The 20,790-nt window shown below is 31.1% G+C and overlaps 1 long non-coding RNA gene across 3 annotated transcripts; it reads right to left on the reverse strand.

Annotated features, from left to right (window-relative positions):
* Nucleotides 1-4,213: 4,213 nt before the first annotated feature.
* LOC132734540 (uncharacterized) lies at nt 4,214-20,398 on the reverse strand. 3 transcript variants are annotated; one of them, XR_009626336.1, is made up of 3 exons: nt 20,248-20,398; nt 6,839-7,215; nt 4,214-6,005 (listed from the first exon to the last, which is right to left on the reverse strand). It is a non-coding gene; the product is annotated as an uncharacterized LOC132734540 (long non-coding RNA). The 3 variants fall into 3 exon arrangements; XR_009626335.1 differs by lacking the exon at nt 20,248-20,398 and adding an exon at nt 8,847-9,739; XR_009626334.1 differs by lacking the exon at nt 20,248-20,398 and having other exon boundaries at nt 6,839-9,756.
* Nucleotides 20,399-20,790: the final 392 nt, after the last annotated feature.

Here is a 20,790-nt window from a genome sequence, read left to right on the forward strand (position 1 = left end):
TTAACAAAATCTATATTCTTCAACTGCGGAGGTAAAAGAACAATAAGAAACAAAATGGCAGCGCCCACAGTTAAAAGCTGTTGTACGTGTCTTGGTAAAATCAATGGCAAAAACTATCGCCAAATCAGTTCATCTGCAAGCAGATGAATGATAATGGTTCGGCCGTGGGTATCCGACGATGGCGTATGTTAAGTTTCGTATAAACATATTTGGTATACATATATAATTATAAAACATATTCAAACTTTTTAATGAATAAGACAACAGTAACATTTTAAGCGGAAACAATTTAGTTAACGAGCTCTTTTTCGTTTCAGGATAACATTTATCTCATGAAGTAATTTCATACTTTGATTTTAAAAATTGTACTTTTTCGTTGTTGTCATTGATAATTTAGACTGAAAGCTTGATTAAGACATTCAGTTTTGTATTGCTTTTAAAGTTGATTATAATTGCATATCCCTCACACACAATGTAAACAGTTGTTGACTTTAGTTGACCTTGTGCTGTGATAAAAATCAATTAGGATTAGATACAGTTGAAATCTTAAACCAATTGGATTCAAGAAATATCATTATATACTGTGTGATATCTCTATTTGAATAATAGGATTTTACTCATACGTCCGTTTTGTATTGAAAGTAGCACCATAAGATCTAACACAGCTACAGCTGCGATGATTCGACAAATCGTATATTGTCAGAGACTAAATAGAAGTCTTGTTTATGCGAAAAGAGTGTCTCAATTAGGAGTGTATCCATCGTTAGCATAATAGGTTATCTTTACGGGATGAAAGAAAAGTTTTTAGCCTGAACATTATAACTGTCCATAAGGAAAAGACAAACCAATAAGGTTTATAGTCTGTAACATGAATAGTTGATAATTAAAAAAGATGATGTTTCAGCAATATGTGGCCCGACAGTAAGCATTTCTATGTACTCGACATTATTCAAGACACGACACTTGCTAATAAGTGAAACCATTAGAGACATGCGAAGAAGCACTTCAACAGGACAAAATCTTAAACGACCATTAATGTGTATGCGTGACCTCTGTAAACTTTCTATTTACTATGGTATAATAATCTAACAAGTAACAGGTAAATTTTGATATTGGGATAAAGTAAATGAAAATAAAAGTAAAGAAAATAATGAATTTAACAAACAAAGTCCTGATATAATGATATCCTTTTTTCAAATTGATATTTAATACGTTTCGAAATAATGTTCAACCGAATAAATATGCTGACGCTAACAAAATAGCGTCTTTGTAGCACATTTTTATAGAACTTTTACTTACATGCAGCAGCCCATATCAGAAATTTATTAGAATTCATTTTGATTATTAATTGATTGGTAACCAAGACATTTAGATTTGTTTCAGGTTGATAAACTGATAAATATAAAATCTGGAATTCTTGTTATACAGCAAATATTTTAATGATATGCTATACATTTTGTCAATGATACCCGTATGCATAACAAGCACACTCATTAAAAACACGGTATTTACCACAGGCTTGCTTGAATCTATCTATTGGTTCACTGAAAGCAAGATCGGTCGGCCGGCCATTGAAAATGGTCTACATTGATCTTATTTAATCAGTAATATTTTGATAAAGGAAGCCATTACCTCTTAAGAATGGTAGAATTAATGAAACAAGCATATTGAGAGAAAAAAAGCTGTTCTTACAGTAATGTAAAATATGGTTATAAGAAATACTAGAGGTAAATACATGTACCTAAACGGATGGTTCTTTAGTTGAAATTTAAAAAGAAATGATTATCCAGATAAAGGTTGCTTAAAATAGGAAAATAAAATAACCAAAATCGAACTCGGTACACAAGTAATAATTTGTGTGTTTAATCAAGTGCAGTCTTGATATTTGCTTTTATTTATGACCTATGTAAGAATTCCCTATATGATGATTTTTGTCATTTGGGCATCAAGGGAGTTTATTTCATTAAAATGATAAATTTATTCATTTGTCTATCTTCACTTCTAAATTGTGACTGGTGATCGTTTACTATACAAGTGGAATCAAATTAAATATAGAATATTGATATCATTGCTATAAAATGTCTGGCTTTTGATCCATGATTCAAACTAGTTGCTTCATTTCTATACATTCTCTGACGATAAATATTTTGAAAGGTTATAGTTAAGATATAATGATTTTTTTCTTTATAACGCAGACAAATTTATAACATGCACTTCATTATTGAAATTTTAATTATTTATACAGAATCAAATATTGATAATTGAATTTGATAGCGTTTTCTTTATATTAGCAATAACTGCACATTGCGCTTGTCGTCAACATAACTATGCGGGAACCGAAAGATTTCTTTTGTCAAACTTCATGTTAACACTTTTTGTTCAACAGTACATATGTACCACGAAACTCTGCTATTGTTATACTGACAATACAGTTCTGAACGTATGAGCTGAACAACTAACAAAATTCAGCAAAATGAATGGTGACAGAATAACTCATCAGCAATGACACAATAAGTCATTTAGAAGAAACTAAATCTAATTGAACATTTTTTATGTAATCTTAATTCGACTTTAAGAAATAGCACATGTAAGGGTAATCAGAAATGAAAAAGAAATGTTTGGAATAAATTTTCGTTGTTCATAGCAATTGTAACAATTATGAAGAAATACCGTAAATACTTATATGTATAAAGAACAAAAAATAAATTGATAAATAAAGTGGAAATTGGCAAGATTTTTCAGGCATTCTGGACGATTTACTCATCTCTTTTAAATGGCTTTTTTGTCACAGTTTGATGAAAGGGTAACTACAATGCCGCTACACATAGAGTAACATATTAATTTCCCCCATGTTTCATTACATACCGGTATATTTAAAATGCGTTCCAGAATAAAAAAGGAAATTCCAGATGTCCTTTTTCCGGGGGTCTACCTTTAGGCACTTTTTCAGCAACAAATTTGCATGCAGAGAGAGATTCATAGTGAGACTAGAAAGATAGGGGAATAATTCCCCTATCTTTTAAACCTCAGACGAAACGCATTGTATCTGTCCGTTCTGCGGATAGTATTCCACTATCTTTTTATAGGGGTTCTAAGGATAATTTTGTAAATCGTTGTTCGGAGTTATTTGATAAATATGCAAAGAAGAATATTGTTCATACTTTAAAATGGGTCTTGTTGCTGGGTCGTATGGGGTTGCGTTCATTCAACGCCGCCTTTTCTTGTTGATCTTGTTTATCATATTTTAGTATTACTGTCATTTATGCAGTTCATTCTCCGGAATCGCAAATGGTGTAATACTGTTTAACGAAATGATATTTTTTCTCCATATTCCTCATGCGTTAGTATGATCTTTGCTTATAATTGTTATTTGTGTAGATGAAAATGTGTTCGTGATATATTTTTACCCCCGTTTATATGAAGATGATATGATCAATGACAAAATGGAGGGTCATAAAATAACGCAAACATTTGTTTGTTTTTTTTTCTTTTTCTGTGACAATAAGTTTCTTTATTTAACATTTTCCATCATACATCATGTTGTTAAAATGAAATATATAGTAAATAAACAACAAAAATAAAAATAAAAATGTTTAAAAAGTTATCTACAACTGATATTAATATAATAATTAATAAGCTAGTGGTAACGTATTTTTGCCAACTAATCCATTTTAACCAACTATCTTTATATCAAAATACGTATCCATTACCTATAATGTATTCATTATACAGTATTCATTTACATTAATTATCAACTTAAAAAAAACTAGTGAAAAAATATAATATTTTAAGTGAAAAATGAAAAATAATAATAACAACAAAAGAAATAATAAATGACTTCAACTGATTTTTCTAATTTTTTTTTTTCAAAAATATGTTATGTTTATTTGCCCGGGTGCTATGAAAATGAGGCAAATAAGCTAATGTCAGTTATTAATAAATAAATAAAGGGATGAAAAAAATAAGTAAATAAATAATTAAATAAATATATGAATGAATAAATAAATATACATATAATTCATTCATGTAATATAAGGTGATTGAAAAGTGATAAAAACATCAAATGGTAAAAATGTAATAAAAATGCGGTATATCATTATCATTTATATATGCAATGATGTGATTGATTGCTGTCATGAAAATTTATTGTTTGAATGCTGAGTAAATAGCTTAATCATTTAACCCGGTTCAGAGAGAATACAAAACTCATGCAACCAAAGTTATATTTTTGTGGTTATATATTGACACATCTTCATCTGTTAATTCTTTTGAAATAATAGCCAAGTTTATGCGGACAAATAACATATAACTGTTTGTTATGCATGTATGTTCCAAAAGTGCCAATTCAATGTTCTAAAATATCTTTACTCAAAGAAGTAGTAAATCTTTTAAGCTATCGTACAGACTCTAGTTGTAAACAAATGTCCATTTTACTGACAGTCGATTCCACATTAATCATTTCGCTAGTAGTCAATAAATACACTGAAGCACTAATAGTCCAACCGCATAACGCGGAAATAATACAAGTTAAACATTGTGTTGATTAGTTACACAATTTGTAAGAAGTTCTACATCAACTTTAGGCATTTCTTTAAAACAATAAATGCGTTTTTAAAAATAGTAATAATATAATATAATATATAATGTTTACCTTATGATAAATATTATTAGTTCAGTTAAACTTAAATAAATACAATCAAAAGAGACAATATGAATACATAACTGAAAATGAAAGTATTTTTTCATCAAAAAACAAAAGTATCTCAAAACTGTTCGGCCGTGGTAAACGAAGTTGCTTTTATATTCATAAGTATTTTCAATGATATGTTTCTTTTCGTTTTTTCACTGTTGTTTTTCTTTTTTTCTATTTTATTGTTGTTGGTGTTGTTCCTTCATTTTTTTGAAGAAAAAAATTAACTTGCAATAACATTTATGCATATAAAGGGCTTATAGTTTTATGTTTTATCATACAATTTTATACATTATTACTGCAACAAACGAAAATTAAGGCAAATTTGACGTTACTGAACATTCATGGAATATAATAAAAATAACTAACATTATTTTTGGAGAATTCTGATCTCATATCTATTTTTCTAACTGATTATCGAAAATCAAACACAAAAATAAAAATCAATTTCAATATAATAAAGATAATAAACATAATAAGAAATAGATGTGTATCAAAGAAAGCTATTGGATGATAAAAGCTAGTACCAAAATGTTAAAAAGGTTAAAGGCACAATCTGTCGCAGAAATCCATAATAATTAAAATGTTTAGAAATGTCAAACATGTATAATCAACGATTTAGAGGATGTAAGGTGTTTAACAGATGAGGAAAGTATCGCTGAATGTTCAGTAATATTTCGTAAAGGTAGCAAAATGTAATCTAGGTAGTATTTTGACTTCTACACGAAAAACGTATTTACACTAATTATGTCAATCGCAAAATTAGTATATAGAACATGAGATCGTACCACTTTTAAGAAACTGTAACAGGATACCAACTTTGAAACTTAAAAAACGTTTTTGAGAAATGAAACTAACCTCATGTTTGAGGCATGGTGTGCCTTTAATTGTAAATCCAAAAGATTATGAAAAAACCAGATATGGGTAATATTATATTACACAAAACACAAAGCAATGACAGTGCAAAACATAATATTCATACATTTTTCTGAATATATTTTTGCGGAATCAAATAATGAGTTTCATTCTGTAAAGAAAAACAAAAATAAAACAAAAATAAAACGATAGTTGAAACATGATGAACTGAGAATACCAATATCACTTCAGCAACTTCAATGTTAAATGTCTATGTCTGATGTTTTCATCGCGCATTCAAAATGTTTGCGATTGTTCCGATGCATCACTTTTCTAAACAACCATTTTTTATCCGTATTTTATTGTTATTCCTTATTTGACGCCGTTTTATATTAAATCCAGTATACGTCTTATTGATTTGTTGAATATCAAATCACAATATTTTCTTTTCTTCTCTAATCTGTAAAATAAAATAAACAATTTCATTTGATTTTTTTCCACATCAAATTTGTTCCTTAGATATGATAAAATAAAAGTCATACATTAATTAAAAAGTTTTAAACGATTAACTTCCTGACACAAATGAAACACATGACTGTGTGTCTTTTATAGGAAAAGTATTACTCGCTTTAATACTGACAAAATGTGAATGTATCGCATGCTCAATCTGAAATGTTTATTTTTTTTTCTTTCTAAATTTGTGATATAAGTCGTATAAATACATTGATTTACACTTTAAGCATAATGGGGTTTTCAAGTATATATAATTTAATGTATGTTATTTAATGCAAGGATAAACAATAATTTTTATATTATTTTCATCTAAGCTTGAAATGTTATTATGTTACTATTAATTCATAGACAAATTTTAACGAGTCAAAACAACATTAAAGGATAATTTTATGCAAGAAAAGCAAATATTGACACAAAAAAACAACAACTTATTAATTTGTAATAAATATTTTACAAAGTCTTATAACATGCGTAAATTTATTATGCTTGTTTCAAATTTTAAGAATTTGTGTGTAAGTTACAATAAATATAAAATTGTTAAAAATTGTTACAACAATTTAAATTATCATCACACTTTAGATGTTATGTTTGTAAATTAAAATGCATGGCACATAAGTACATGAAAATAAAAGAGAGGTGCCTAAGCTAAAAGAATAGTTAAAAACCGCCAAATAACTCTTATGAAATGAAAGTGAAAATTATGTGATGCTAAAAACAAATACAAGCATGAAAATAGTACGATGAATGTATACAAAACATAAAAATGGTGAGTATATGTACCTGATTAATTAACAATTTCCCAAGCACTAATCGATCACCGTCATGTACTTCTGATAGCCATGTTTCATTGTTTGTTATGTTTAGCTTATTAGTTCGAATCAGTAATTCAGTGTTCTGTTACACTATTTTAGTACACACTGACACTTTAAATTTTACACAACACGTATGTACTTTTCCTTCAGACTATTTTCTATTTCAACCGAAACAGCCTGTGGTGAATCTCTCTTCTACTACATAGTCCTACACATAAACTTTTTCCCCCAAAATTTCCTATCTCTGGTCAGTGAATAATTACACGGCTTGTCACTGTATTACTGATAGCAGCACCCTTGAATGTTTTATGATCCTATCATGTTTCAAGAATGTATAGTTTTAAGCTGGAAGACATAGAGAACATTTTAGATGTAAGGAAAAACTAAAGATTTAACTTTTTAGTGTAAAGAGTTACATACAATTTTTAATAATAGTTAAGAACAAAAAAATGGATTACATTAAAAAAAGGTTTTTAATCACTTACAACAACTCACAATGAAAATACTTGTGTAAATTACTTTTATATTAAAGGCATATCATACCTCAGTGATTTACATTATTTTTCTCTTTTTTTTCAGAAGGAGCAAAATAATGTTTAGTAATAATTATAATTGATTTAAAGCATTATTGAAGCTTATCATTCAATTTAGTAGGAAAAGAGATGAATGTGATTTTTTTTAAAAAAAGGTACCAAAATGATACAAGCAAAAAGTAAATAAAGTGTTTAAAGTAAAATTCTAAGTTCAAAGGGGAAATATCTCTTGAAATAAGGATGCCAGAGTTATGAACCTTGTCACGTGATGTTAGTTAATGACAAAGGACAATTATCTTAAGTCTAGAGTTGATGTCATTAAAATTTTATAATAACAAAGATAATTTCTAGAAATATATTAATTTTCAATAAATCTCTAGTTCAAAAATGAAATGGAGATAATTCTAGAAATACAGGACTTGAGTTATAAATCTAATTGCACCTGATATAGGTGTTGATAAGAAAGATTTTTTTGCCGCCGAAGGGAGGCATATTAAAAACGCACCGTCCGCTGTCTGTCTGGACATCCGTCTGTCTGTGCGTCCCCACTTCATTCGTGTCCGGACTATGACTTTGTCATGCATGGAATGATATTAAAATAACTAGGCATTAATGTCTACCACATCAAGACGATGTGTCGCGTCCAAGAATTACGTCCCTACCTCAGAGGTCAATGTCACACTAACATTTTGAAGTTTCACTTTATCACAATAAAAGTGTATAGATTCACACATTTGTGTTCGGAATGTACCTTTGTCATGCATGGAAGAATTTTAGAATATTTTGGCATTAATGTCTACCACATCAAGACGATGTGTCGTGTCCACTTATCACGCCCCTACCTCAAAGGTCAAGGTCAGACTACCATTTTGAATTTCACTATATCAAAATTAGAGTTTATAGTTACACACATTCGTGTCCTGACTGTAACTTTGTCATACATTGAAGGATTACAAAATAACTAGGCATAAATATCTTCCACATCAAGACGACATGTCGCGACTAAGACCCATGTCCCTACCTTCAAGGTCAAGGTCATACTTATAGTTTGAAGGTACTCATTCTCTCGAGAAGAGTTTAAAGATACACATTCATGTCCGGACTGTAACTTTGTCATGCATGGAAAGATTTTATAATTACTTGGCACATTTTTAATGTCTACCATATCAGGACGATGCATCGCAGCTAAGGTTCATGTCCGACTGTCCGTCCGTGTGTCCCACTTACACAACAATCATGTCCAGTATGTAACTTTGTCAAGCATTGAGGGATTTTGAAATAACTTGGCACAAATGTCTGTCTCATGACAACATTCTGTCGTGTCCAGGAACCACGTCCCTTCTTCAAAGGTCAAGGTCACACTTATATTTTGGAGGTTCACGCTATCATAATTAGAGATTATAGGTACAATAATAAAAAGAAATATATTATGCAATTAGTTACTTTCATCATCTTTTCTTTTCATACTACCAGTCCTGCGTGCTTAAGAAATCTTTTCGGGGGCATTCGTCACGTGTGTGAAAGCTCTTGTTGAAGTCTGAATTTAAAAAGGAAAATTCTGAGTATAAAGGGATGATGATTCTGAAAATATTGATGCTAGAGTTATGAAGCTTGCCATGTTATTGTTTAAAGTTATCAAATATCAATTTTTATTTAAACAAAAAGTTTAATGGGGGACATAATCCTGGAAATATTCATGCTTCAGTTATGAATCTTATCACACATGATAAAGAATTATATTTGAAGTTAGAAGTAGATACCTTAAGAAATAAAAAAAAGTAAGTACATGTAAAAAAAAAGTTCATGGGGAGATAATCCTGGAAAAAATGGTGCTAGAGTTAAAAAACAACATTGTCACATAGAGTTGATGATAAAGAACACATGTTTGAAGTTTAAATTCAATCATTTAAATACGCTAAGTACAATCCACTCTATCTAAGAACATACCATGACTATCTTGTTTACAGAAAATCAAGACATTAATTGTACTAATTGCCATACTAAGAATGTGACTGGGTCATCAAATATGAAAATGTTGTAATTGTATGCATACAAACAATAAACTTCTAGATTTACAGAATAAATGTGTATAAATCAAACGAATATTAAATTTACATACTCCGTCTTTGTAGCACGTTGTTCGATCCCTTTATCAATATTATAATTGGTATTTCTTAATTTTACCCATGAAATATGGTGCTATATCAGTCAAATATATTTCATATTTTTTAAAAATAAATATGAAATATAAATATGAAACTGTGCGGAGTCAAAACTCATTTTTATTTTCAGGGACTTCTTTCGCCATTTTGTTTGAAAAATCGGATAAACACAAAAACAATTATTTGTTGAATTTTGCTTTGAAAACTATCTAGAATGATAGAAAATGGTGTACTGTATTGAAAACTCAATATAAACATTCTATTCTAAGATTTATTTACAAGAGTATTCACAGAGATGTTGCTACATTGCATGTGTAATCTAAACTGTCTATCAAAGAGGGCTCAGAGAGAGAGTTCTCAGAGTGTGCATATTTAATCAAGTAGGCGGAGCTAATCTCTAAATACTAACAACACTACATCTCCGCCTTGCTTAGGTTTAAAGTTCACTGGTCAGTCCTAATGAAGGACATTAATTATCTGTCTGACAGTAATGTTATTGTCTCAGATATCCATTGATTCACAGGTGTTTATTTCACGCTGGCGCTGCCACTACAAGTTAATGATTATTTTATATCCAGTAATGATAGTCTCTTGATTGCTATCACATTTAATCTCAGTTTATGTTCTAGAGGCAATAAGTCTAGAAAGTTACTGACTGTCCGTAGTCCAATAAATTAACTAATGTCTAAACTGTGTTGAGTAAATTTTCAATGTTTACAGAATACAAACAGGTTTTATCAGCATGAAATAAAACAAATTAGAATAAAGATTGAAGATAGAATCTAAATGATACACAAATAGTTTAAGTATCAAAATGCTAATTGAATGTTTCATTTATACTTGTATTCCATTTTCCTCTGGAGATTTAAGCACATAGTAAAGAATTGTATGATTATCAGCAGTTATATTAAATCCCTGTTTTGAATGTTTGTGCACACCCACAGTTAAAATAATCGAACTCGTTTGTTTGAATGAATGTTCCTTTTAAGTTGAAGCTAACTTTTAGTGGATTATTATGCCACTGTTTAACACTGTTTATACATTTATTCTTCTAAATAGTCATATATATATCATATATATATACAGGTGGTTTTCACTCATTTAGCTAACTTTTAGTGGATTATTATGCCACTATTTAACACTATTTACACATATAATCCTTTAAATAGTCAGGTGGTTTCTGTGCCTTTCAGATCTTCGCAAAGAAGTATACTCATTTGATGTAGGTAAGGTTTCAAACATTGTGCTTTCATCGGATTGTGATTCTATGCTCGTTTCATTGTAAATTGGTTCTGTATTGCTGTGTTCACCCTCGACATTTAAAGGAGAATTTCCATTTAGACTTTGGGTCTGAGAGTTGCCGACACGTTTAAAATGTGATGAATTTCTAGTGATGTGTTTGTCTTCTCGCTCTGCCGTTTATCATTGATCCTTTTTTCTTGGTTACTTCATACGGTTTAGGTCGTATGGAGTTGTGAGTTTGTTTTTGTTTGGTTTGCTTTACTAACACACTGTCGCCTATTTTTAACTTTCAGTTTTCCGAGCGTTTCTTCGTTTATCAGCGTATTCTTTCATCATTTTTTGTTTTGATTTTCTGTCATTTTCTCTGGCCTTTATGTCATTTTTAGATTTCTTTTGTTTTGAACCATGGGAATTTTTGATGTTAATAGGCCTCCCGTAGAACAATTGTGCAGGAGTTTCGGCCGTTGTCCCATGTGGTGTAGATCTATAATTCCTTAAAAATGCATACATGTCTTGTTTTCCAGTTTGTATGGTGCACATGAGAAAGCTCGTATTGACTTGCCTATGGTTTTCATGAATCGCTCACATTCAGCATTTGCTTGTGGCCATAATGGGGTTATTTCCTATGTTTGAAGCCCATGTGTTTTTGCAAAACTTTTTAAATAGGTGAGAGTTCATAGGACTGCCGTTGTCTGACTTGAGAATTTCAGGAATTCCGGTTTCTGAGAATATTTTGTCCAGCACAGGGATCACTGTATTTCCTGTTATGGAATTTAAGACTTCTACGAAAGGAAACGTGAATATTCGTCAATTAGTACAAGCAGATATTTTCCATCTGGAAATGGGCACAAAAATCCAAACTTATCATTTGAAATGGGTATTTTGGCATATCACTCATGTTTAAAGGTTCATGCTGTTTTGAATTTGTTGCTGCTAAGCACGGAATGCAGCTTTTGCACATATTTTCAACTTGTTGATCCATGCCTGGGAAGTACACTTTCTCTCTTAACAGTTGGTTTGGTTTTAACAATTCCCTGATGACCTTCATGAGCTAATGATATCGCTTTATCTTGCAACTGCCTAGGAATAACAATTCTTGATTCATGCAGTAAGATTTCACCTCCCTGGAGATTTACTACCGATAATTCATTCTTACAGCGAGAGAACGTATCAAATACTTTATTTTTATTGGTGTTGCTCCAACAACCCGTCTTTATGGATTTTAATGGCCATTTGGAGGTCATTGTCCGTAGAAGTTGCCTGAATAATTTCATTCATGTTCATTTGCAACAGGTACATCATGATATGCAAGAAAACTTACATATTCTTCAGCTATGCTTGATTTGCTGCCTTGTCCTGTGTCTGGATGTCTGCTTAGATAATCTGACATGTTTGACTCTCCAGGTTTGTGCACGATCCTGAAGTCATATGATAACAGACGCATTCTCCAACGTTCCAGTCTCTTGCAGATCCAAGTTTTGATTTAGGATTATTGTAGATATTCTCAAGAAATTTTGCATCAGTTATGACTGTGAATTTATGTCCAAATAAGTATATGTGCCAATGTTCTAATGACCAAACTAATGCTAAGTTTTCTTTCTCTTGTTGACTGTAAGAGCTTCGTTCAACATCTGTCAGTGATCTGCTTGCATAACACACAACTTTACCTTCTTGGAGCATAATTGAAGCTACTCCGACTGGAGATGCATCTGTGATTATTTGTGTTTCCTTATTAGGATCAAAGTATGTCATGACTGTATCACTACTCAAAATAGATTTTTCAGTTTGTTGAATGCTTCGTCTTGTTCATTTTGCCATGCCCATTTTGCCGTTTTTCTTTATCAGACGACGTATTGGCTCTGCTATAGTGCTGTAATTTGGGATAAAGCGTGACACGTAATTTGTCATTGCTAGGAAACTTCTGACTTCTGAAAACTGTTTTTGGAGGCTGTGTCTTTTTAATTGTGTCAATTTTCTTAGGGTCTGCTGACATTCCATCTTTACTGAAAATGTACCCAAAGAATTCAAGTTTTTGCTTATTAAACTCACATTTGCTTTTATTCAAAGTTAAGTTTTTCTGCTCAAGTCGCTTTAACACTGCCTCAAGTCTTCTGTCATGTTCTGCTTGGTTGCCAGCCCATATAATGACATCATCGGAAATGTTTCTCACGCCGTTCAGACCTTCTAGAGCCGTACTTAAAGCATTTTGGAATATTTCTGCTGCACTATTGATTCCGAAACTGAGGCGTTTATATCGTCTTAATCCAACATTGTGTTGTAAATGTTGTAATGTTGCGTGATTCCTCTGACAGTTCTAATTGGTGATATCCATGATTTAAATTCGAGTTTAGAGAAAACTTTGGCACCACTTAAAGTCCACAATCATGTCATCGATTGTTGGAATAATATGCCTTGTGCGCTTTATGGCTTGATTCGGTAGCCTCATGTCGACACATATCCTTATTTGGTTGGGTTTTTGGCTTTGGAGTTACTACAATGGGTGATACCCAGTCTGTGGGACCCTCAACTTTTTCAATGATATCTAGGTCCTCAAGCCTCTGGAGCTCATTTTCAACTTGTTTTTCTTAAGTGGAAAAGGTATTCGTCTGTGTGGTTGCGTAACAGGTTGAACATTTTTATCCACATATAGTTTGACTTTTGTTGCTTTCATTTTTCCCCATGCCTGTGAACACGGTTTGGTACTTTTTTTGCAGAGTTCATCGACCTTGCTGTCTGTGACTGTGTTTATTTCTGGAATGATATTGAGGTCAACAGATGTCTGATAAGAGAGAAGATTACCGCTGGCGCCCTTTGTCACATATACTGGAGCTGTTTGTTATTTTGTTTTTAGATTCAATTTGTGCTTGGAACTTGCCTAATAAGGTAACTTTACTAGCCACCATATGCATAGACTTTGGTGTGTGCTCTCTTAAGATGAACTTTATTTTGAAGCTTTTGAGTACGTGTTTTCGTCAATTACATTTATTGATGATCCTGTATCAATTAATGCTTTAATTTTTACAAGCCGTTGATATGCACTTTCAGCCTTGGTCTTTGTAATTGCATAGAATTGACGATAGTCCATATATTTCGTTTTCATCTTCACTTTCTTTGTCCCTTATCACTTTCACTTTGTGAGCTGTCATTAAGCTGGCATGTGAAGTTATTGTCCCGTTTCTTTGACAAGCACACTGCTTCAAAATTGATTTTTCTTTGAGCAATATGTACATGTTTTTCCACTGGCTGGGCATTTTTCCTGATTTTGTGTGGATATTCATAGCCACAGTATCTGCATATTTGATTCCTTAATGATGTGTCTGCGTCTTTCTTTTTGCGCCTTTTGATTTTGTCTTTGTCGTGATTTCATAGCATTAACGACGTCATATTTTGCTTGACCTTCAATTTCAGAATGCTTGTTGATCTGATAGTTCTAGTGTCCTTGCTTCTTTGATGAGACTGTCTAATGTCAGGTCATCGCGTAGTGCTTTGCGACGCAGTCGAGTTGAGGTGCAGCCTTGAATGATTTGTGACTTTAATTTCTTTGTCTGTTTCCGAAAATTCACAGTTTATACTTAAGTGTCTTAAACGTGTGTGAAAACTATCAATGTTTTTCATTAGATTTCCTGTTTTGCCTGTCTAAATTTATATATCTCAAATTCTGTGTTTTTCTTGGGGCAAAGTACTCTGTTAGCTTTATCTTTGCTGATTCGTAGTCATCCCCTGTATTCTGCAGTACGTCGAAGATGTCATTTACCTCTTCCCCTGCATAGTGTAAGAAATAAGGCTCTCTGACGTTTTTTATCTTTAATGTCCATGCCAATCATTAAGTTTCGAATCGACCTGTCCATTTCCTCCATCTTTTGTCAACACCAGGTTCACTTACACCAAATGCTGGAAAAAACTGGCAATCCTTTGTGCCATACTGTCACTGTATCAGTATTATTTGATAGAGCTAAGTTGTAACAAAGTCCAGGAAAAGTGTTTTAAACTTTAAATTCCAAAATATGTAAATTTCCGGTGCTCACTTATTTAATTTAATCAAACAAATATCATGTTATCCAATTTTTCTTTTTAAATCCTCGTCGCCATTGTACTGTATTGAAAACTCAATATAAACATTCTATTCTAAGATTTATTTACAAGAGTATTCACAGAGATGTTGCTACATTGCATGTGTAATCTAAACTGTCTATCAAAGAGGGCTCAGAGAGAGAGTTCTCAGAGTGTGCATATTTAATCAAGTAGGCGGAGCTAATCTCTAAATACTAACAACACTACAAATGGTCTAACTAAAAAATTAAATCCGAACACCTATATCTTTAGTTCTGTCATTTACGCTGTACAGACGTTTAAAGAGTTGTTTACGTGACGTCACAATGTAGCGCTATATATCGCGTGCAAAACAAGATTACTGCGCGCTGTACAACTGCAGTTGCGTAGCAAGCAAGGTTCGTAACCGGTTTTCTTTGATAATGAAATTAAATAAAAAGGTTATTTTTTCGTTTTTCATGAAATATGGAATATATTTTCACTAAACATGATAAAATGCCACATATGTTCACTCACGTCCCGGCTCGTGAAAATATATGGCATTTTATCATGTTTCGTGAAAATATATTTTATATTTAACTCAAATAAAAAAAATAATATCCTCTTAATACTTGCAACATCTTATTGTTTGAAACTTTTGGTTTTGAAAAACACCAAGCTGCTGTGAAACACTTTATTTATTCAAGCTTTATAAAAATACAATTCTTATTTGTGTTTTTGTTTCTTTTTAATAACAGTTTTGATGCACTAAGTGAACTGTTTATTCTACTTTTCACTAATATGTGTTATAATGAAAAAAAAAATGAAAAAAAACTATATTTTCTTTTTTACATGATATCCTTGAAACACAACCGCTCTTCACTATTTTGTTTAAGTACAGACTATTGTCATGATTATTTTAAATACACACAACCGGAATATACACAGACAGAATCGCACATATATGCGTACTAATATTCTGCCAAGACAAGTACAAAGTAACTGGAAATGAAAATAACATATATGTCTAATAAATATCATTTCAGGATTTTGGCAATTAGTTATAATACAAATATAATTACATTGAAATTTGAATTGGACCGAAACATTGAGATTGTGGTCAGTTTAATATGTTAACAGTGACAGGAAATAACAGCCACAATACTCTAAGATAACTAGCATACCTTTTGACTATCTGAAATAAAACTTTTTCACACGTCATCCAGATTTTAGTTGGTTTCAAGGAAAACTGAATCTAATATAATAATATACTGTATAATATAAAGTGTTCTTTTTGGAGGGATACCATTATCAACCGTTTATGAGCCTCTTCGAATTATTGACGGTTATAAGTTGAAGCTGAATAACGCGTGTGCCTAATATATTTTCAAGATTCTTCTTCGATTTAACCACAAGGTATATATATCATATGACTTTAAATATTGTGTCACGTTATTACGCACTGCAATTTACAAGTTTCACACATTGAAATGTATATGTTTTATATGCTTTCACCAGTATGTTTTAAACAATATGCTTATCGTCCGGTCAGGTTTATGTTCCTTAACTTGCTTTCAAGATGATCTGTAAGTTGTGAATATTTGCGGACAAAGCAACATAAGCAACACAATTATACTCCGTTGAAACCACATAGCATGTACACAAAAGTTTGTATTTATAAAAAAAATATTTTTGTGGATTGAAGACTTATTGAAAATATTTATGTAACTTTAATTGTTCGTATTTAACATGAAACAGCTTAAACATTATCTATACATATGTTTACACGAAAGCGCTTTCAAAAATGTTTAACTCGATATTGTTACACATCACTGGTTTGACAAAGTCTTTCAGTAACCAATATTTCTTGCTTATTTTCTGTCTTGTTTGTTATAGAACGTTTCTCAACATTATTGTTCAGTACATGTTATACAATATCAGGCTGCCACATTAATTAATGATCCTTTCAAGATTTAGATCAACTTGATCCTAATGGGGGAGTTTCCAACACTCTACTGATAAGCGGAAGTAGTAAAAACTACGGCTGCTTGATGTTAACACAGAGATTAAAAGAAAGTTTCAGAGTATTTTGACTGGTCATTTGTCAAATTAAAGAAATAATTAATTACCAAAGGGGCTTCAGCAGCAGGAATAAAAGAAGATTTTATAATTTAATATAATTAAGGTTATTACATTTAACAAATTGAATATATTACATTAAATCTTAAACATATAAACTGCTGTATTTTTCAACTGTACAATGTAGACAATGCAGACTGAATAACATTATGAAAATGATCTATGAAATAATCAACACTTTCCTGTTAAAACTTTTAAAATAAAATGCCATTATATACACTTTATTTACGTAGAACTAATATCAGTGAATCATACAATCTGTTTGATATAATCTACTTTGGTTCGGAATCAATCTGTCAATTAATTGGTTAATTAAGTCATCAAATGATTTATTTATTTATTTCAAAAACGATAATGAAAACTACCAAAACAAATGGCTGCATCTCTTATAACCTCTTACTTATTCAGTTGTTTGAAAAAAAACACAAAAAAAACAATATTCTATGACTATGCCATTTGGTAGAACAATATGCTTAGTGTTTTTCTTTCGCCGGGCAATGACGAGTACGGTAACACATCTACATATAATGATAAATATATCATTAATTTATCTGCTATTTCTTTTTCAAATTTTATAACATTTCTAGTTGACTAATTAACATGATGCCTACAAATATAAATGAGCTCATCAACCGTAGAAATGTTTCATAGACTACATAGCAGCCCCTTTTACAAAAGTAATTGTTTTAATCCATTTAACAAGAATAATTGAATAAATCTTAATTCTTATAATAACACATAAACACATAAATTAACAGAAATTAACTGCAGCCACTCTGATAGGATACTTTTAGCGTGTTGCTTGGTCATCTGATAAGATCATATGTTCATCTCATTAACAGTCCAGTGCAGTAGAATTGTAAATTTATGATGCTTCAAATAAATATAATCAAATAGAGTTTATTGCTTCAAATCTGTTCTTTAGTAAATATTATGAATCTAGTTATATATTTTTTACAGATTTGAGACGTATGACAGAAATTAAGACTTTAAGGGAGAACCCATTCTGCTACCAGGCCATAAGCTCAGTTTTACATACTTTATTACATGTATAAAGGCAAGATGTAATTGTATGTGCATTAAAACGTGACATAATCATGATAATGTGTGTCTGAAATGATTAAATCTTCACATTATTGTTAATATGTATCAACTACGAATTGTACGATTCATGATATTCCATTCTAGTATCTCAAATCACTTAAATATTTTTTTACAATCAAGCTAGTTTGTCAACAATTTAGAATCGTGAAACAGACGTATAAAATATGTGACCCATGTTTAATTACTTAGTATATCTGCAGGAAGTTCTGATTTCAGAATTTTCAATTGTTTTGCAAATCCTATTACCCATTCCACATGTATCAGTTTTGATGCTATGCACCTGTCTCTGACTACAGACAACACGAAAATTACTATTACTACTGGTATATAAAATATATTTTATATAGTAAATAGGTGCTGGATAGTAATTTTGTTCTTGATGATCATGGGGTGATTATTATTATTAATTGTTAGCTTAAGGTGTATGTATGTATTCTAGGCTTAATGAGGGTCCATCCGCGAGAGTACAGACCCGGACATGTCACCATTCATGTCCTTAAATGTTACTATCAACCAAAAGGTGACCTATAAATTAATTTTAGATAAATTTTGAATTTTGAATGGAATTGCCAAACATTGGTTTCTTTTTCAATTTGGTCAGCTTAAGAATTTATCTAGAATTTAGAACTTATATATCTAGAACTCAGCTTAATGTCTTCAGCTAACCCGTTTATATACTATGACATGACGTGAACAGATCAGATGCCGCATCAGATGAAAAACAAAAATGTTAAGAGCGGCTTATAAAGTTTTGGAAGCCAGAACTAACATTTTGATCATTATTGGCATGGCAAATGTGCGAGACCATAACTTCATTTTACTTCTTAACTGATACGCTACATTTATTATTTAATATTTTGTCTTGTTGAAAATGAAACCCTCCAAACCCATTACATAGTGGAACACAACAGTAATTCACCATTTCTAAGACTGCAGTGTTAATCAGTTTACTTTGAAATATAAACTTTAGCTTATTTATTAGATCAGTTGATTACATACTCTGCATTCTCCCATTGAAATTCAATGTAAAACAGCTATACACAGAGATAACCAGCAGAGGTGTATACCTCTTATTTGTCAGGGACACTGCAGAGATTACTCTGCTGGATTATCTAGAAACTCTCCCATTACCCGACATGATTACGCAGTTAATTACAGGTCACAGTGTCATAAGTTCAATCTCGAACTGAAACTCACTCAATGCAGACTTTTAGTAAACTTCGGGGACCTATTTTGATTTTTTTAATACTATGCATTTTATTTTTTATGCACGACTCCATTTTAATAACGAACATTATGTACAAAAAAAGCTTTGACGATAATTGTAAAACGCGGTTGTATTTACTTAAAGGCATTATGCACCGTATCAACCAAATATTGCATGTAATACACCAAACAATATAACAAAGCAACGATCCTACGAGAGTAGTTGTCTAAATGTTAAAATATCCTACACTCGCGGTTTGTAAGATCCATTAAATGTGAAGAAAGAAACATATTTTATCATTTGTGAACCTTGATTTGAACATTCCTCAAGCTTTAAGATTTATGACTGATTTATCGTATGTGTATAAAGCTATATCTTATAAAAACGTCTTTTATAATTTGTATACACGTTCTCAAAGGCTTGTGATTTCTTTTTCGCAAATGACCCTCTGATGAATTACTAAAACTGCGTTAATTGTGGCAATATCTCGTTTTGCTATCACTAAGCAATTTAAACCCTCATTTTACCCTAGTTTATACCTTACAATCTATCCTTACACTTTCACGGCTTTCGAAGATAATTTTTACAAACGTATTTGTTTTAATATAACTGACAAAATAGAGTGATATAAGAATCCCTAAAGAAAGCCCAACGCGGCAAAATTGAAAAGTCACATTGAAGTCACAATCATTAAAAAACAATAACTTTTTTGACCATGAGGATATGAATATTTTTATGCATTAATGTCATTTTTTATTTCAAAGTTACAAACTATTTGTGCATTATTATTCATACTTTATTTAATCATAAAACTTTCAACAACAAAGTATTTTTTTATCTTCAACACTTATTGACGCGTTTCGTTAAATAGAGTAGCTTTAGACGGCAAAATAAAACGTTTAGTTTATTACATTTAACATTATATTTATTTTGAAAATGTATAATAACATGCAACACTTACAGTTATTTATTTTTAAACTAAACTTTAAAACATCCCTTAGGTTAAAATATTTTTAAAAAGTCGTTAAGGAAATCCAGATAAGCACGATGAATGATAACCTTTGTAACGAAACAATCAAGTACTGAAAATTAGTGCATAAAATGCGAAGAGGAAAACATATATCATGTAACCATTTCTATTTTAAAAAGGGAATGTCCACTCATTCCCAATTCACGTACCAATTATGGCCAAATTACACTACAAAAAGGATGCCCTTTTTACCATTTTTGAGAAAGAAAGGAACAAAGACAAGCAAAAAATCAACATAAATGTATTTGTATCTTTTAATTAACAGTGATTTAATTGACATAACTGTAAGTTAATTTGTTACGCCGGCTTAACAAAATAAAAAAATCATTTTCATTAAATGAAGAAAAATGTTACGCCGGCTTAACAAATTCTCAAATCCAAGTGGAATTACAGCACAAAATTTCAAATACTGTAAGTTTATTTGTTACGCCGGCTTAACAAAATAAAAAAATCATTTTCATTAGATGAAGGAAG

Source organism: Ruditapes philippinarum, unplaced genomic scaffold (genome assembly GCF_026571515.1).
Source record: "Ruditapes philippinarum isolate M1 unplaced genomic scaffold, ASM2657151v2 ctg4019_1_1_1_1, whole genome shotgun sequence".
Lineage (NCBI taxonomy): Eukaryota > Metazoa > Mollusca > Bivalvia > Venerida > Veneridae > Ruditapes > Ruditapes philippinarum.